This window comes from Phodopus roborovskii, unplaced genomic scaffold (assembly GCF_943737965.1).
Source record: "Phodopus roborovskii unplaced genomic scaffold, PHOROB, whole genome shotgun sequence".
Classification (NCBI taxonomy): Eukaryota; Metazoa; Chordata; class Mammalia; order Rodentia; family Cricetidae; genus Phodopus; species Phodopus roborovskii.
In genome coordinates this window covers 52,743,069-52,758,040 of record NW_026126433.1, presented here as the reverse complement: position 1 = coordinate 52,758,040, position 14,972 = coordinate 52,743,069, and the positions used below count along the sequence as shown (strand labels likewise).

General features: G+C 44.7%; 1 protein-coding gene across 1 annotated transcript in view; it reads right to left on the bottom strand.

Moving 5' to 3' along the window:
• Dusp10 (dual specificity phosphatase 10) overlaps window positions 1-14,972 on the bottom strand; it is a 39,496-nt gene that overhangs the window by 5,373 nt on the left and 19,151 nt on the right. The window lies entirely within an intron of this gene.

Sequence of the window (14,972 nt, the reverse complement as noted above, 5' to 3'; positions counted from 1 at the left end):
ACTGTGCCTATGAGTGCATTTTTGACATTTCTAAAATAAAACCAGAAACCAGAAGTCTATTTGGACACACAGAGACAGCTTCAGAGGGCTTGCACTCCTTATTGCACAAACTGGGGCAAGGTGCCTGGGAACAAGTGCCACCCAACACCCAGCAATTCATCAGCTACAAATTTGATTTGCTTCTAACAGACATAAGGTCCCCGGCTCTAGAAAGCATTGCACTTTGGGAGCTGAGAAAAGCAGGATGGCACTGTCCTACAGATAGCTTCTGCTTGTGCCCTGGTGTTGTGCACAAGCATCCTGTGTCATTTAACTCACCTTACAGAAAGCTAAGTTCACTCCTGATGCAGCCAAGCAATTGCAAGCAGGTGCTGTGGAAAGGCCAGGCTATGCTGGCTGTTGTCCTACTATCACCACTGACCTGCCTGCTGAGTTGCACAAGCTCATTTCTCTCTGTGTGTCTCAGTAACCCTGAGTGAGCATATAGTGTGTCTCTCTGCATGTGAGTCTGAGATGGGGATAAACATAGGTCAAGCGCTCAGTATGTCCTCCACCCCCAGGCTTGCATGGTCACTCTGTGGATCAGCTATTCCTACTCATCTTATTTCTATGGCTGCCCAAAGGTGGAAACAGCAGAGGGAAGCTTGGGCATGGGAAGTCACCGCTGGGAGCGTGAGACTGTCCACATAGGTCATTGACATTTGCAAATCTTGACATCCAGGAGGGTGACATCTGTGAATGGCCCACTTTCCTGGACTTAGCTTTTGGAGGATTGTGAGCACACTAACCCGTTCATGATGACCTCTGACCTCTGCTGGATCTGTTAATGCACACTCTGAGCTTGAAGCTCTGCTCTAACTCCAAAGCTGAGGCAGAAACACTTCAAAGGCCTAGGCTGCACCTGTTTCCTGACTGTCAGCATGCAAACATGGCCTGGTGTTAGTACATACACTTATAGAAATCACACAGCCACAGGTGTGTGATTAAATACATGGGACGTTCACACAACACCATCTGCTTAAGGGTGGAAACAGAGACCTGGCTCCACCACACACACACTAGTAGTAAGTAAGAAAAAGAAAAGGCTAAGTAAATACCCAAATAAAACTTAATTACATTCATCCATGGAATATTATATAGCCATTAAGAGAATAACTATGTAAAGAATATAAAAAAAATCAAAGAAAATGTTTCTGTTTAATGTTAAGTAAGAAAAGCTAATTCAAAACATTCTGGAAAAAAACTTAAAGCATACACACAAAAAGAAGAATTAAGGAAATTTATGGGTCAGAATTTGTCACTTAATTTTTCCTTTCTTATGTTACAACTATACATGGACAAACCTGAAGGATTATGAAGCCCAAATTCTACAAGGTACATGAGAGACATTAAAAGCTCTGGAGGCAGGGTTATCCAATGAGCAACTGCCCCAGTAGAACAGGATGGGACATTGAGGCCTTCTGGGGAAGGGGGAGGCACTGGGAAGTTCCCAGAAGTAATATCTTGTCAGTCACAAAGGTCTTGATCACTCCCAGGCATGAAGCTGAAAGCACAAAACCTGAATAGGTTATGTTGGTGCTAACAGAAGGGCAGGAAGTCCATTTGTCTACCAGCTTCTGAACTAACACAACATTCTTCCTCATTTCATCTCATTTTTTTTTTTTTTTTTTTTAACCACGAGAGCAGAGAGCAGGGGACCTGAATAGAGCATGTCCCCAACTAATGTGCATAGCCAGATGTATGCCAGAAGACAGATCATATTTTCAGTAGGAAGTGGTGACGATCCACAGATAACTCAGGAGGGCCAGCCTGTGCTCAGACTATCAGTCAAAAAGGAGAAAAATAAATTTAAAAATGTTTAGAGGAGAGCTCATACAAGCTTTAGATTCATTTGATTTCATTTATGTAATTAAACTCTGCCCTTACGTTATCTTCTGTTATGAAATCATTATACTTGGGTGACTAGCCCAGAGCGAACCCTTCCAGCCACAAAGAAAAACAATACCAATAAACTTGTAAAAACTACCCACTGCCACTGCCCCAAACTCCAGATGACACTGGAAGGAGCTGTCTTAAAACCTGCTGGGCTCCATAAATCTCCCAGTAAACAGCCCCACACTGTTCCTGCCAGGGGAACCTAATTCACTTTTTTCCCCATAAGAAAGCAGCCCTTGTAACATTTTTCCATATAAGTTGAGAGGAAGGACTGGAGAACTAAACTCAAAAGGAGAGACTAGGATGTGGGGGAGGAGCATTCTCACTCTTATTTAGTGTATTCAAGCTGTAATTTGTCTTAAAAAAGCAGCTAGTTAGAAAAAAAAAATAATAAAAATAAAAGCACGCCAAACCCGTCCCACCCCTCCCCACAATACCCAGCATAGAGCTTTTTAAAATTCAGCCTCTGCCCCTCCTTTCCCAGTGACATCAGCCAGAGGCTCCCCACCTGCCCAGTTGCCATAGCAGTCACACAAAGACACACAATGACATCAGTTGGCATGATATCAGCTCTTTGAATGCAAACAATACAAGAAGAACTACTTTGTTTAAGGCCTCGGGTACAACTGTGTTCTGAGGAGCAGATGACGTAATGCTAACAGGTGGCAAGGGGCCTTCCATTTGCCTGAGGGGGGGTATATGGGGGAGGGGTGGGCCACAGGGAGTCTAAGACCCACTCACAGAAGGCTTCTTCTACCCTTAGGGTGTTGTGTGCTTCTGTGAAATGATGTGTGTTGTACATGTGAGCCTTGTGGGAAAGACGCCTGTGCACTGTTTGTAGGGAGAGGAGAAGGGAAAGGCCATGTGACACAAACAACTCCGGGGATAAGGAAGTTCTCACTGAGGATCTGTCTGAAGAGAGTCTCCCCTTAAGTTTGTTCATGCCAGACACTCATCCTCACAGGATGGAGATGTGCCACCATGCGCTGAAGTGGGAACTCTCTCCTGGATGGCCTTTAAGGCCTTCTGAGCAGTATTATCTTACAGGGGTGTTTCAGAGAAATCTGCATTGAGGTTGTTTGTGTCTCTTAGGGGTGAGAGTGGGGATGTGATGTGGTTTTGGATTGGTAGCAGCAGGGGAAGAGAAGAGTAGAGCTAAGGAAGTCATTTTTGGCCCTCCAACTCCATCAAATGATTACTTAATGAGGGGTTTTTAATTATGTTTGACATTACTATGTAAGAGCTACAAAGGGCTGGGAAGATGGCTCAGTTAGTAAAGGGCCTGCTGTACAAGCATTACAATCTGGGTTTGGATCCCCAACACCCCTGTGATGACAAGGAGCAATGTGTCTGTAACCCTCCCACCCCGCACTGGGGAGGAGAAGACAGGGAGAGCCCTTGTACCTCATGCACGCACACACACACACACACACACACACACACACACACACACACACACACACACACACCACAAAAATGAAAGCATCACTAACAGACTGAGGGAGTGGAGGGAATACAATATGGTAGATGGAGACACATGGGCCAAGCCTAGGGTGAGGACTCAGCCTCCTAGGAACTTATGTGAACCTCTTCCCTGGGGGAAGCTCAGTCTACTGTGACCCAGAGATAATATAGCCTATGCATTGTGCTGAGGTAGAGGATTCCTGTGTGAAGGCTTATAGATACATTACACAGCATTCAATAATCCCATCTTATTATGTCTACATCTTCAGCGTGGTCCTACAATCACCTAACTCAATCTGGTAATGAGGTGAAGCTGCTGGAGTCGGAGCCTGACCTGACAAACCCTTGCTATGAGATCTGTCTCTTCCTCCTTTTCCCCCTACCAAAGACAGGGATAATAGTAGTGCCTACCTCGATGTTATTCTAAGAGCAAATTCGTTAATAAATAGGAAGTTTGTTGAAATCATAAGGGGAATGTGATGGACATTTTATTCATTACTAGAAAAAAAAGAAGCTAATATCATACAAAAGCTCTGACAAGGGAACATTCTAAGATTTTCACATTTTAATAGTTATTTATTTGATATTTCTCTGTAGATATGGCTGGCTTGGTGTTGTGTCGACCAAGGTGGCCTCAAACTCATGGCAATTCTCCTTCCTGCACCATCATGCCCACCTTAAATTTTTATTTATGTAATAACGAGGAGCAAACATATCTGAGGAGTTTAAAAGCCTGAGTAACATAATTCTATCTTAAATAAACAACAGGTCATGTTTTTCCTCAACAGCAGATTTGATTTTCTTCCCCTAGATTAGCTTTCCCAATAATCTTGGGATTCCTGTTTTTGCCATGAACCGAGCTTTTAAGAAATGAAATAGTTTTTACCCTTTTCCCCAGTCCCCCACCCCAAACTAGGCGGGCAGGCTTCCTGCATACAAACAAGTGGCTCAAGGTTGTCAATGCTAATATTTTTGAGATATGCACTACAAGGTGGAGAACAAGCACTTTCAAACCTTGTCTGAAAATCAGGTTTCCTTGGCTTTGAGTCCATGAGTTTGAAAGGTGATGAGAAAATGCTCAGCACCTCAAAAGAAAAAATAATCTGGGTGCCACCAGGCGCATTCGGGGGCAGCCTGGGATTGACAGACTCACTTTGGTGGGGAAACCACTTTTGTTGTTTTTGGGGGCACACTTGGACTTCTGTTGTTTGCTACTGCAGTGCCTTCTGTGTGTGTTGTGATTCTCTGACTGCAGGGCTAAAGAACCAAGGCTCACGTGGGGAATCCATAAGCAGGAGACGGCCACGTTCTACAGAGAACAGTGTCAGAAGTGAGGCTTAGCCAGAAATTGAAGGAGAACGTGGCTTGAAGGTCAACAAATAGAATTAGTGTCTACAGAAGGGTGCAGGCTGCTAATCTAAAACTGGACTCTTTGTTTGGGGTAAGGATATTATCGGCACATATCGGCAGCTTTGCTTTTATTACTGTAGTCCCTGTTGGAACATTGGTAGCAGTGAAGATCAATGATTGAGTGGAGCAAGTCTGGATTAAAACCTGACCCTAGCGGGTTATTTAACACACCTGCATCTCAGTTCCCACATCAGTAATTTGAGCATACCCATCCCACAGATCTCAACTCAGACACACTACATAACACATCTTAGAGATGACAGAATAATTGGCACATAATAAATATGTTGTAGACCCCAGATGGAAACAATACTATACCAGGACAGTCTCCTAAACATCTATAGGCACAAAGATAAGATGAAAGAGTAAGGCTTGGCTGGTGTCAAGTGTCTAAGGTAGAAATGTCCAGAGATGAGGGCAGAGCATGTCATACCCACCTTAATATGAAAAATACATGGAGTTCCAGGTACAGAGATAAAAAGGATTTTTCATTTTCATTTTCTATGAACTCATTCACAATACTTCACAGATGAGCTTGGCTATTTGACAGCACCAGTTATTTCAAGGTCAATACCAGGAGGCATCAGTTAAGTTGTTAGGATCCTAACCTGTGGAAAGCTATACTTCTTTCCTAAGAGTGAAAGGAAGCAAGCCTGGAGAGAGAGGAGGGGGTAAGGTGCTGTCTCCGGAGCATAAGGGATAAAACAGAAGGAGAATGGGAATGGAGGGACAGAAGGGAAGGGAATGGAGTCCATGGCTTTGTGGGTGAGTAAATTGGTGGCTTCTTCAAACCAGCATGACTGCCGCACTGTGAAACGTGTGAAAAGACATAATCAAAGAGGCAGGGTGGGGCTGTGGTTTGTGTGTGGGGGTCTTCCCTGGAAACGTCTCATCTCTACAGTCAGCCTTTTATGTCTGAGTGTTGCAGAAGAGCTGAGAAGGGGCAAAGACAGCAGAGATGAGGGAGCAGCGAAATCTGCACTCCTAACAAAGTTGCTTAGACGGCATGGGAAAAAGTGTGTATTTTTAGAATTATACATGAGAATACAATATATTGACTTAGAAATTATAGAAATGAAATTATGACGAGCTGGGGAGATGGCTTAGTTGGTAGAAGGCTCACCAGCATACACACAGCCCTGGGTTCAATACTCAACACCACAAAACTGGGTCTGGTGGCATATACTTGCAATCCCAGCACTTGAAAGGTGGAGGCTGGAAGATCAGACGTTCAAGGTCATCTTCTGCTACAAAGTGAGTTTAAGGTCAGACTGTGGAATATGAGACTGTCACAAACAACACACACACACACACCACACACACACAATTATAAACTTCTGCCAGAAACTCAGCCCATTAAGGACATGGTAATCTAGAGAAAAGGTGCACAGAAACATACTATGTACACAGACAAAATATTTATATAGGTAGCATTCGTACCTCTAGATCCTCAATAGTTGGGGGTTCCCAACTTTTCTCAGAGTGAACTTCAGCAGCCAGATGTGTGATGTAACTTTGAACTAAAGTGATGCTAGAATATTCTATTTTTGTATTAGTCTCTTGTTTATGTCTCCATATTAATAACTTTGGTGGAAGCTAGCTTCTTGGGGAGAAGGGCTCTTAATTCTCTTTGTACATAGGATCTATGCATCTCCTAAAGAGGGTCATATAACTTGCTTCGATGTTAGGTATACCAGGACCCATAGGGGAAGTAGTGAGCTATGGGTTTGAGCTCAAGAAAATCATTTATGAACACTAAAACACAAAATAAATGTCTCTCTCCCTGGTGTCTACTTTAGTGACAAATCCTAGGTAGTAGAGATGACTTCAAAAATGTGACCAAGCATGGTGACACACACCTGTGGTCCTAGCACAAGGGAGGCTAGCGGTAGAAGAATCAAGAGTTCAAAGCCAGCTTCAACTACGTAGGAAGTTCAAGGCCAGCCTAGGCTACCTGAAATTCTGTCTCAAAAACAGAAACAAAAACAACACCCCTCACAAATTATCCTCTTATGTCAGCCTAACGGTTGGTCATTCTTGTCCCTCAGGTTAGTTAATCTGACTCAGTTGGATTTCTAGCATTTGAGAGAAGAAAGGGGAGAAAAGTCTGGTAAATCTGTATTAGAATTTGCTTGAATTTGGAATTCATTGAATCATCTCTTTGGATTTTTGAGTTGGACAAAAGAATATGACCTAGAACCTTACAGGAACTAGACACCACTGCATAGTGTTCTAGTCCTGTCTAATTCTGCTCCCTTCTGAGCACCTGCCACTCCTCTGCCTCAACTGTGTAGGGTGAACAAACAAAACAACAACTTGCCTCTGAAAAGAAACTAGACTATGAATGTACTGGGAAACTCCAAACCACCACCTGGTCCTTCCTGATACACTTGTGCTCTTACCAAGAGGCTTGCTTCCAAATCTGTGGTACCATATACCTACCCATCAGCCATCCGGGGCTGGCTGGTTAAGTTTTATTCATGATGTTCCATAAGTTTCTTTTGATGGCATCTTTACAAACCTTCAATAGGGGTATGCTTTTTGGTAAAGCCATGCCCAGGGTGCTGAGTGATGGCTCAGTCAGTAAAGAGTGCTTGCTTTGCAAGCATGAGGATCTGAGTTTGGATTCCCAGAACCCACATAAGAAGCATGGCTGGGTGTCATGAATCCCAGAACTTGGAAGGCAGAGACAGGAGGGTTCCCAGAGTTCCCTGGCCAGCAAGCCTAGATGAATCGGTGTAGCCTCAAGTTCTACAAGAGACCCTGTTCCAAATAATAAGGTGGAGAGTGAGTGAGGAAAAGACACAGACACACACACACACACACACACACACACAAAACTGCACATACACACAACCCCCCCCCAAGAAAAACTTGCCTAAATATTTACCTGCAAATGTGAAACTGAGTCATAAGGCTCCTATGGTTTTTAAAAATTGAAACTCTAACCTTTTTTGGAAGCCTTCCGAGGCATGCTGACCCTGGAATGTTTATCAGAGTTTACACGATTCCCCTCTGCCTTAGCACCTCACCCTCCCAGCACTGAGGCAGTCCTGGGCTCTCCAGGGCCACTCCTTAAAGAACTGCTATAGAAGAAAGGGCTGGGATTAAACTTGAGCCTGGGAGGGGGGAGAGCCAGTCCTCACTAAAAGGGTCAAAACACCATAAAGGGAGGGCCCTGCTGCTACTCCTTACAGCACACAGCCTCCAGGCTTTAAGGAATAACCTATATTCAGGAAGGTACACAGTTCATGTGTGTGTTTGAATAACACAGGCAGATCAGGGTTACTTCCCAAGTATGTGAACACAGCCTGCTCCTTTAAACCCATGACCTCATTTATTTACATTAGTACAGAAAGCACAGCCAGAAGCCATAGCTGACGACAGACATGTAACTTTCCACAACAACGACAATTAAACTGCCCCAGGCCTGCTTTCGAGAGCATATGACTTTTATGTGAACCGGATTCAAACTGTAAGATTTCCGAGTCCCCTTGCCAGGAATAGGCTTTGGCTTTGCACAAATCAGTGTGATTCTAAGGGGTGCAGCCCCGGGGCCCTTTCCCATTCTCCTGCAGCTGCCTGTTCCCCATTGCCCCACTTCTGACCTCCACAGTACATTGTTATATATGCACACCTGCCCCCCCCCCCCACACACACACACACAGAGAGAGAGAGAGAGAGAGAGAGAGAGAGAGAGAGAGAGAGAGAGAGAGAGAGAGAGAATGAGAAGATAACAGAAGATGGTCAAGTTCTGGCTTCTCCAACCTTGCATCCCACACTCCTGGCCTCCTTGAGCTGTGAGAGAGAGAACTGATTCCTGTTACTTAGGTTGCCCACCCTATGGTATTTGGTCAGAGCAAGCTGCTATGGTTTGGAGCAAGTACTCAAAAGTTCAAACACTAGGAGCTTTGTCTGTAGTGTGGTGATGTCCACAGGTGGTAGCACCTTTAACAGGCAGGGCACAGAGGGTAGGGAATAAGGTCAACAAGCCCTGGGGATGGAAGGGATAAATATATTTCTCATAGGACCCAAGTTAGTACCAATGAGAGCAGGCCTCAGCCCTGGGTGTCTTTGGCTTTTATTCTTGGCATATGATCTCTTTTGCACATATTTCCACAATGGAAATATTATCCACAGAAAAGCCTTCATTAGAAGCCCAACAGAGAGAGCTACCTGATCCTGAACACCCAGCTTCTAAAACCATGAAATCAATAATAATTTTTTTAAAAATGTTCTTTGTAAAGAATCCAGCACCCAGCATTTTGTTATTGCAACAGAAAACTGATACATAACTCAAGCAGAATATTACAGTGTTGCTTTTTACTTGACTTCCCAGTTCTACTGGCCTGTTTTCTGTGTCAACTTGACACAAGCTATTGTCATCAGAGAGGAAGGAGCCTCAACTGAGGAAATGCTTCCATGAGATCCAGCTGTGAGGCATTTTCTCAATAGGCAAGGACCCAGCCCTTTGTGGGTATTGTCTTCCTGAGCTGGTGGTCCTGCCTGGGTTCTATTAGAAGGTAGGTTGAGCAAGCCATGTAAAGCAAGCCAGTAAGCAGCCACCCACCCCAACACACAATGGCCTCCCTATGAGTTCCTGCTTCCAGGATCCTGCCCTGTCTGAGTTCCTGTCCTGGTTTCCTTCACCGATGAACAGCAATGCTGAAGTGTAAGCCAAATAAACCATTTCCTCCCCAACCTGCTTTTTGGTTCATGATATTTAGTCGCAGCAATAGAAAACCTAACTAAGATACCAGTATAACTCTATCTACATATATGTATGTATATTATATCTACTTTTTAAGAGTCACACTAGAACCTGTATGCTACCTAAGAACAAGTCTCCTGGGAGCCAATCCAAGTTGATACCATACCTTACTATCAAGCCAGAAATGATTTAAGATCAAGATGGGGGGGTAGGATATGCCTTAATCACTTGGCAAGCCCATAAAAAGTAAGCTCATAGAAACCTCTAGAACTTTAGTTCCACTTGCTGGCAGCAACCACAGAAGCCATCCTCTCTCAAAGACATTTCTCAGCTTCATCATGGACAATCAAGCCTTCCCTGAGACATCTTCCTTAGGCAAGAATAGTCCTCCATGGAAACTTTTTGTGTGTTTGAGACAGTGTTCTGTACTGTGTCTAAATTCTACCTTCCCTGGTTAATCAAGAGAAGGGGGCACGATAAGGGTGTTAGTATTCAGGCATCTGTATTGGGGTTCTGACAGGATACTCCCTCAGCTGCAGCCACTAAGAGCACCACCTGTGCACATTCACTGTGTTCCTTTTTAAAAGAGTCCCACCCCTCACCCACTCCTTTTTCCTTTCTCTCTCCCACTCTCCCTTTCTCTTCCACTACTCTTGTCCTCAGGGACCGGTCTCTGCCCCTCTCTCTGTCCCTTTATCTGCCTCTTCTCGTTCCTCTTCCAATAAACTTCGTATATGAGTACTGCTGACTTCTCTTCATGGCGTTTTAAAAATTACAATAAAGGAGACACTCCAAGGCTGATGGAGAGCAATGCTATTACCATGGTTCTGTAAAGCAAAGCCACACTTTCCCCAAGAGCTGAACCACATACTCTGCTCCATGCTGGTCCTTTAATTCTCTGAAGAGGGGCCAACATTCTCTGCTTTTCAGAGAAGAGGAAGCTTAAAGAATAAAGCCTTGCTGAGCAAACAAACAAACAGATAAAACAACTCGTTCAATCAGCTGTCAGCCCAAAAGGAAACCTTGCTTCTTCACCATCTACGAAACCCTCCTCCTCTCCCAGGACTACATTTATCCTAGACCCCAAATTAAACACATCACAACAGCACAGTGAAAATATGTTTCCCAACGGATTAAATAAAGTCCAATTAAATAAATCCCTAGAAACGTCAAGAGCAAGCCTCAAGAGAGTACATTCTTCTACCGTGAAATATTCCCACTGGAAATTATATTCAGAGCAGGCCATGGAAAATCATCTATAAGAAGAGGAAGGAAGGAAAAATCAGGACATATGACAAGGTTTTAGAAGGGAGTTCTCGGTTGGGACCCATGGCTATGGCAATGTATGGAACTGGCCAGTCAAATGCACAAACCACTCAAACTTGTTTTGAAGGACACCCCACATGCAAACAATGGCTTTTACAACCATGGATTTTGGAATGCTCTGCAGGTCAAAGGGCTTTGGCTTGGGGAATTCAGGAAGCGACAAGGAAAAGACTCAAATGGCCCTGTCACAATTTCAAGTGCTTTCTTGAGCCAGTATTTTCAGTCCACAAAAAGTATAGCAACAACTTCCTTAAGTCAGGGCTAAAGTCTGTATTTGGCAAGGCTAGTAAAGAAGGCTAAGTATTAACCATCAACTGCCAGAAAGAGAAGGCAGGAGCTGACTCTGCAGCCTCCTGCCACAGTCAGATCACCCCACGATGCCTGAGTTTGACAAAGTCTAATTGAAGCCAAACAGGGTCTCCAATCCAAGAGATAGGAGTGAGGGTCTGGAAACCTCTGATGGTGGGCATTGTAGTGCCAGGCTATAGTATAGGCCAAAAGCTGGGATGTCCTCATATGGTAAACCACATTATGGCCCAATTATAAAAGCCTGCCTGTCTCTATGGAGCAGAGCTGGAATCATATATTATCGTCATGGGCTCAAGGTTACTGGTGAACCATATAAGTAACAGTCCTTGCAGCCTGGGAGACAAAAACAGAGAACTAACCCTGTGTGCGCTCCCTATCAGGCACCATTGGACATCACAGGCACATCCCTGGAGGCCATGCCCAACACAGCACTGAGCAGAGGATTCCCTGAGGGCAGGGACTCACAGAGCAGCTCTTCTTTGCACTCTCAAGAGACATTGGGTTATTGCCAACCTCTGTGGAATCAAGCCCATGGGTAATCCTTAAGTCTCTTTTCCCTGAGCCTTGCCTAAGTGCAACAAAGCCTTGCCTCAATACAAACCAGGAGGAAGTGAGCCATAGCATAAACGGTCAGTTGGGGCAACATGACATAACTGTTCCAGGGCCTCTGTGTTTGCTGGTCACTCTTCCAGGATTCCCTCAATACACACCCAACTCGAACTCCTGGTACCCAACTTCTAAAACCCTGCAATGTCCAAAGAGATGGGTGACTATTTGTATGCTAATAGGGTGACTGGTGGTCTAGGAGACCTTAACACCTCTATATAGAACTGGTATCAGAAAGTACAAAGCAGGGTTAGAGGCTAGGGAATTTCAGCTCCAGCCCTCAATCTGGACATAAAAATGAAGATGAAATTGAAGTGCTCACCTATGGCCAAAAATTTAATCAATCGTTCCTACTTACTGAGAACTCCATAAAAACTCAAAAGAACAAGGTTTGGAGTGCTTCCAGATGGCTGGGCAGTGTGGAGGGGACTGGGGAGGTGGCATGCCTGTAATGCCTGCACAGTAAATAAGAGCTGCATGCATGCCCCTTCCCTCGCTTCGTCTTACACATGTCTGCTGTCTGCCTGTTCGTGTACATGCTTTATAAGAAAGGTCATATAAACATTTCCCCTGTTTCTGTGAGCTTTCATGACAAATTAACCAGATCTAGAGAAGGAGTTGGGAGAACTGTGACTTTCGGCTAGTCCATCAGAATCACAAGCTGTGTCCTGGGATTTGCAACTGGTACCAGGAGTTGGGGGTCCTTGTGGGTTTGGGCCTGAAATCTGACACTATCTCCAAGGATACAGTGTTAGAACTGTGTTAAATGTTAGGGTACTGTGCTGCTCTCAGCTGTGGAACTTTTTGAAGGATAGAGGAAGCCTCTCTCAGAAGCATTGTGGATGGGGATGGGGTATAAGTCTTTTTTCTGTTCCCAGAACAAAATAATTGAGGCAGAGTATAAATAAAAGAGGTTTGTCTACTTCCCAGTTTTGGGGACTAAAATCTAAACAGTATGGCACTACCTCTGGTGAAGGTCACCTTGGCTGTGTCACACCATGACAGGTGGCATCGAAGATCGGTCAGTGAATAAGAGGGACAGAAAACCAGGATAACAGAGGGGGCTGGGCTTGCCACTTCCTCCTCTTCCTTTTCTATTATTTTTTATGACAACTCTCTTAGGAGTCCACAAAACCAATCCCATGCTCTTCCAAGGGCAGTGACCCTATATGAAGTGCCACAACTTTGCAACATCATCATGTTGGGGAACACTTGGACCCTGGGGGTGGGGTTACACTCCACCATATCCTCACTTTAGCAGAGTAGACAGCATAGGACCCACACAGGTGATAAAGGACTCAGAAAATGTGGTCTAGAAGGCTCTTCCCTGCCATTTGATTTACAACTATGCTCTTAGCTCACTCTTTGACCATATGGTGGCATTTTATTGCCTTCAGAACACCTGCTACTATCTGAAATTATTGATGTCACCCTTTACTTTTTATTATTACTAAAAAGTGGAGTCCAGGAAAGCCCAGGTGTTATTAGTCTCAGAGGAAGCAGGACATGTCTGCCCAGTGTGCTGGTAGCAGGCTATCCCACACCTTTCAGTCCAGGCTTGGGAAAGTTGTTTGGCATCTTCATATCCTAGTTTCCATCTGGGTAAAGTAGAGCATCAATGGGAAACAGAGTTGATGCAATAATTAAATGAACTACTACTAAATGAGTTATTCAGAGAAATTGTGAGTATTCACTCTGTACCGTCTGCTCTGAATAGCAAGTGCTCATTAAATATTTTTAGATGAAACGAACATCGGAATGAGCCAGAAAGGGCCATTAATTATGTGTTGTTCCACATTATGCTAGGGATCTGGGAGATTAAAAATAGTCCCCAAAGATAAATCTAATTGGAGAGAAAAGAAGGGATGAGGATGAGGGACCATTAGAAGAAACTGTAGCAAAGTGTCAATGCCAGAATGTTCTGAGAACACTAGGGAGACTGGCCCAGATGATGCCATGGGCCATGACTCATGCAAGCAGCTGTGGGACAGGTGAATCCTGTTGGTCCCAGGCTGAGGAAGAAGCAAATAGCCAGTGTCAGGCCTTATATGTGCCCCACCCCCACCCCACCCCCGTGGGGTTGAGATCTATATACATCAACTACATTTACTGGCCTCTAAGCCCTTCCCTCCTCTCCTATCCTCCCATCTTTGGACATTCTTCATGAGCAATGGATGACAGAAATGGATGGAAAGAAGCTAGGAGGAAGAAGGTTTATGAGGGACACACAGGCTAAGAGAAGTCAAGGAACAGGCCAGGTGGCCCTCCGTTCAGTTCAGCATGCATGCATGAAATGCTGCTCATTGTGGGCTTAGGGACTCAGAGCTCCATCTCGGAGCACATGTCTAAGTCTGCTTTGGCACCTCAGACCTGGCAGCTCCTCCACCTAAATAGGGTCAATAATCCCAGGGTCACAGTCTTCACTGACTTGATGGCTGCCATTCTCCTGCTTCTAACTGAAGCACCACAATACCAGATCTGCCATTAGGCAACTTTCCAGGGTCCCTCCTATTTGCCTTGTTATCTCTGAACTTGTGTGCTGGTTATTTACATTTGAGGTCACTTAAAATCACATTATCAAATATACAGAGAGAAAACTTAGTGGATAAAATACTCACTGGGCAAGTATGAGGATGTGAGTTCAGATCCCAGCACCACGGGAAAATCCAAGCATCTCTAGGGGGGTAGAAACTGGAGAATCCCAGGAGCTCAATGAACATACCCAGGTAGGCATGCCCCCACACACACATATGCACATACACACATACATAGAAATAAATACAATACTAGGATTGTATCCTATGAGCTTTTACTTGAGTGATGAGGGTTTCTTCTTCCCTGAAAAGGGTTCTTACAGCCCTTTCTCACAGGGCAGAAGCTTTTGCCTTGAGAAGTTCATCCCAAAGCCTGTGGTCCACAGGAAGCAAGCATTTGGAGGTGCCATGGGAAAGGGAGCATCCAACCCTGGGGCCTTTAGTCAGTTCCAATCATCTGCTGTGTCTTTTAGAAACTGAGAGAGACACCCTGACTTCTGACCTTCACTGAGGGTGGGGGGAGGCACTGATACCTCACCTCCACTGAGGGTCAGGAGAGCTGCTGACACCCTCACCCTCACTGAGAGCTGCCATGAGTTATATCTCTAGCGGGCAAGCCAACACTAGTGGCAGAGCACAAAGTGCCCAGGGCCAGCACAAGTTAAACAGATTCTAAG